Source organism: Scaptodrosophila lebanonensis, unplaced genomic scaffold (assembly GCF_003285725.1).
Source record: "Scaptodrosophila lebanonensis strain 11010-0011.00,11010-0021.00 unplaced genomic scaffold, SlebRS2 tig00000199-arrow-arrow-pilon, whole genome shotgun sequence".
Taxonomy (NCBI): Eukaryota; Metazoa; Arthropoda; class Insecta; order Diptera; family Drosophilidae; genus Scaptodrosophila; species Scaptodrosophila lebanonensis.
This window is the reverse complement of record NW_022060611.1, coordinates 306,215-311,046: the sequence shown is the minus strand read 5'-3', so window position 1 is coordinate 311,046 and position 4,832 is coordinate 306,215.

The window sequence follows — 4,832 nt, the reverse complement described above, 5'->3', positions numbered from 1 at the left end:
TCTACAAATGGAACTAGACGACCCATCTAAGCAATTTATGTTCGTGAGTACACCTTTGGGTCTTTTTCAATATCAACGATTACCTTACGGTATAGCTAGCGCTCCTGCTATTTTCCAATGTTACTTAGAACAACTTCTAAATGGCATAGAAGGTTGTGGTAACTATCTCGACGATATAATTATAACGGCCCCAACAGTAAAAGAACACATTAGTCGTGTGGAACAAGTCCTAAAGGTTCTACAAGATAATGGTGTTAGATGCAAAAAGCAAAAATGCTTTTTCCTAAAGCATGAAATTGAGTATTTAGGCCGACGTATTAGCGCACAGGGAATTCTTCCTGACCTATCGGGATTGCGTGCTGTAAAGGAATTAAAACCGTTGACTAATTTAAAGCAACTAGAAGCCTTCATGGGTAAGGTAAACTACAACTGCAATTTCATACCAAACTTCTCCGAGCTGTCCGCACCACTCAACCAGCTGCGTAGAAAAAATTTAGAGTTCACTTGGGGTTCAAAACAACAAAACGCCTTCGACGCACTTAAGTCTCACATCATCAACGCAACACAATTAGCTCATTTTGATGAGGAATTGCCTGTTATCTTAGCAACAGATGCATCAGAACATGGTATCGGTGCAGTCTTATCAAACATCCAGCCTGACGGAATGGAACGCCCCATCGCTTTCGCATCTAAAACACTTGATCAGCATCAAGTCAACTACAGTCAAATCGATAAAGAAGGTCTTGCTATAATCTTCGGCGTAAAATATTTCCATCAGTATCTTTATGGGAGAAAGTTTATTCTAATAACAGACCACAAACCGCTTGTAAATATTTTCAGCCCCAGTAAGCATTTACCTACGATTGCTTCACGTCGACTGCAACGCTGGGCAATCACATTGATGGCTTATTCCTTTGACATCAAGTATCGTACTACATCCGCACATGACAATGCTGACGCATTATCACGCCTTCCTGTTGGAAATGATGAACAATTTGATAGGGAAGAGGCATGCTACAATATCACCGATATTACACCTCCTATCAACGCCGATGTCATACGGAAACACTGCGAAAACGATCCAACGATTAAAAAAGTCCGCAACTATGTTATTAACGGTTGGCCGGAAAAACTCTCTAAAAAAGACGGCGACCTTAAGCCATATTTTAACAAGAAAATCAGCTTAGTTTTACTACAAGATAATCTGTGTCTACAATCGGAAGCAAACCGCATCATAATTCCGAGTTCTTTAAGACCTGTCATCTTAAAGCTACTTCATGGTGGTCATTGGGGAATCATAAGAATGAAGCAAGCAAGCAGACAACATGTTTGGTGGCCTGGTCTTGACGACGACATTTCAAAATTGGCTTCAACTTGCGATATTTGTAAACGCAACATTTCATCGCCAGTGAAACAGTACCAAAGTTGGCCAAAGGCTACTACGCCTTAGGAACGAATACACATTGATTTTGCGGGTCCAATTTTTAATTCAATTTGGCTGATTTGTGTCGATGCTTATTCACAGTTTCCTTTTGTTACAGAGCTATCTTCAACCACATCGCAAAGTACAATAGCAGCTCTTACAGATATTTTCGCCATTGAAGGATACCCAAAAACGTTAGTCAGCGATAACGGTCCTCAGCTTACATCCGACACATTCAAGGATTTTTGTAACAAACACGGAATAACGCACATCACAACTGCCCCATTTCATCCAGCATCGAATGGGTTGGCCGAACGGTTCGTCCAAACATTTAAAACATCTATAACAAAAAACCTTCAAGAGGATCATACAACTAAAATGGCAGTAATTAAGTATCTAGCTTCATATCGATTCACACCGAATGCAGACAACAAAACCCCAGCTGAGTTACTTCACGGAATACCAGTTCGCACCTTGTTGAGTCAACTTTTTGAACAATCACACGACAATCATCGTAGCCATCACTCCGAAAAGTACGCAATTGATCAACAAGTCTTTGCACGAAATTACGCCAATGGAGAAAAATGGGTAAAAGGTACCATAGTCCGCTCCCTGGGTAAAATGCTGTACATCGCAAATACACACGTATTTGGTCATATCAGACGCCACATCAACCAACTCAAGCCGAGATTTGGTCCAGAAACCACTAAAACAGATACTTCTGAATTCTGGTGGCATCATTACTTGGAAAACTCATCGTCACCAACATAGCAACGATCTACATCGCCATCGCTAAGTGCTTCCCAAGCACTAGAAGCCCTACAGCCATCTTCAGCATCACGGTCAGCAGTCTTGCCTTCGCAACCGGAAGTCCGACAAGGTTTCAGCCACCGCCGCTCTGGCATTCCTGTTCGAAGAAGCACTCGGATTCGCCAGCTTCCCGACCGCTACAGTACAATATTGGCTACTAACATTAGAAATAACTAACAGCGAATGTGTTACAATTTAAGGGAGGAGATGTTGTATGTCCTCATATACCTAAAATAGCTTTTAACCATTCGCACTTGTTAACGTTGCTCCAGTACTCATTGTCAATGTACTCATTCACATATGCCACTAACAAAATACTCATACACAGTCAGTCTAAAATAAACGCTGATTCTTGCAAGTAGACTCAAACATCTCTCGCATCATTTGTTGTGACGCTGTATAAACAGTGCCGGCAATTCAGTGCACCTGTAGGTAGGGGGAAAATTGCCGGCACTGTTTATACAGCGTCACAACAAATGATGCGAGAGATGTTTGAGTCTACTTGCAAGAATCAGCGTTTATTCTAGACTGACTGTGTATTTTGTTAGTGGCATATGTGAATGAGTACATTGACAATGAGTACTGGAGCAACGTTAATAAGTGCGAATGGTTAAAAGCTATGGCGACTATTGGTTCCCAAGAAGGCCAAAATGTGGTCTCAGCGATTCTCGGTGCAACGTCGACGCCGACGTCAACATAGGAACGTTGGGACAAAGGTTTCGTTAGGGCTTAGCTTAAATATTAAGTTCAGTTTGTAATCAACTCGACAATAAGCACATAGTGCTGTAATAAATATTTTTATACTCTGTACATGAAATGTACAGAAGTATATTAGGTTTGCGGGAGCTGAAAAATGTAACAGGAAGAAGGAGGCGTGGCAGACCCCACAAAGTATATATATTCTTGATCAGCATGACGAGACGAGTCGATCTAGCCCTGTCTGTCTGTCTGTCCGTCTGTCAGTCTGTCCGTCTGTCCGTACGTATGAACACCTGGATCTCAGAGACTATAAGAGATAGAGACACCAAATTTTGCACAAAGATGCGTTATGCGTGTATTCTATACGAGATTGTTTTATTTTTTTGATTTTCCCCCCCACTTCCCCCCTATGGGGGTTTTCCCGATTTTCCATTCGTATAATCGCCTATATCTTGGAGACTATAAGACCTAGGAACACCAAATTTTAGTCCCAGATGCCTTATGTGAATACGCAGAAAATGTATATTTTGGAATTTCACTCCCTCCCCCCCCCCCTACCCCGCAAATCGTAACTCCCGTAATTCTTGGAATTTCGAAATAAAATTTTGGAAATACCCCCCGTTGGTTATTATATGTCCGTATACCAAGTTTTACTATGATAGACCGATTTAACATGAAGTTATAGCCATAAATATATTTCCTGCTGCAGCGCTGCTCAAGCGCTGCCCGCGGCTGTTGTTGATGTTGCTGTTTGGTTGACTGCGAAAATGCTTACACAGACACGAATAGATGCGCATAGGCATACATACACTCACACAGACGCAATTGCTATGTAAATGTGCAATTATAAACCCTTTACGTGAGTTCGAATATCGAGAGAGGTAAAATCGATCAAATTTTTTTTTTCTTCTTAATTTTTTTTATTTTTTATAATTATTGTAAACATATGTACAGAGTATTTCAAAGTCGGGACACCCGACTTTAGCTTTTTTACTTGTTTTTATATAAAATAAACATAAAATTGATTAATTGGCGCCCGAGCTGGGACCGCGGTATATAATTCGAGAAACATAAGACCATAAGGGGTCTGTAGTGTTAAAAAAAGTCCGCGAGTCAACTATAAAAATCTCGTGATACTGGCTCCCTAGTAGACTACGTGAAGTAGTACAAAAGGGAAGGACGTAGGTCCTAGCCATCCGAGATCGGTCAAATCACACATATAAAGAACAAAAAGTGCATACAGAAATTATAACGAGAACACAAGTGAATATCGAAATTGTTTAACCTTCATTAATAAATCTACACAAGAAGTGAAAAAGGGTGTATACTGGAAGTATAAACAAGAAAAAAAAAAAGTAAAAAAAAAACACAAGTGAACACAAAAGGAAAGTTGCCTAAACAGAAGAAATAAGGAAAGAAATCAAATTAACGACTACAAATTTAAAGACATCCAAACATCCTCATTCTGAATACATTGAAGACAGTCGAGTGCATCTGAAGACAGCCCAATACATCAGAAGAAGTCTATCATCAGAAGACATCTATACACCCGGACTATGGCTATTAAGTTATTCCTAGCAACATTAATGCAAGTCGTTGTTATCATTGTTAAATTATAATTCACTATAAAAAGTAAACCAACTCATATGAATCAGGAAGAAAATTTATCAGAATATTTAGCCAAAATGTCGTTAAACAACATGCCCTTAACTACTAACCCCTCCAGTTCATCCCCACTAACTCTATTTTTGCCATCTCAAAAACTTGAATTAACAAACCTTATTGAGCAAATAGTTCAAAAAGCAACAAATCCGGTCATAGAAGAAGAACAAGAACCTCAAATTGATTTTAATAGGAATTTAGCTGATTCTGAAAAGGTGCCAGATATAGTGAAAAGCCT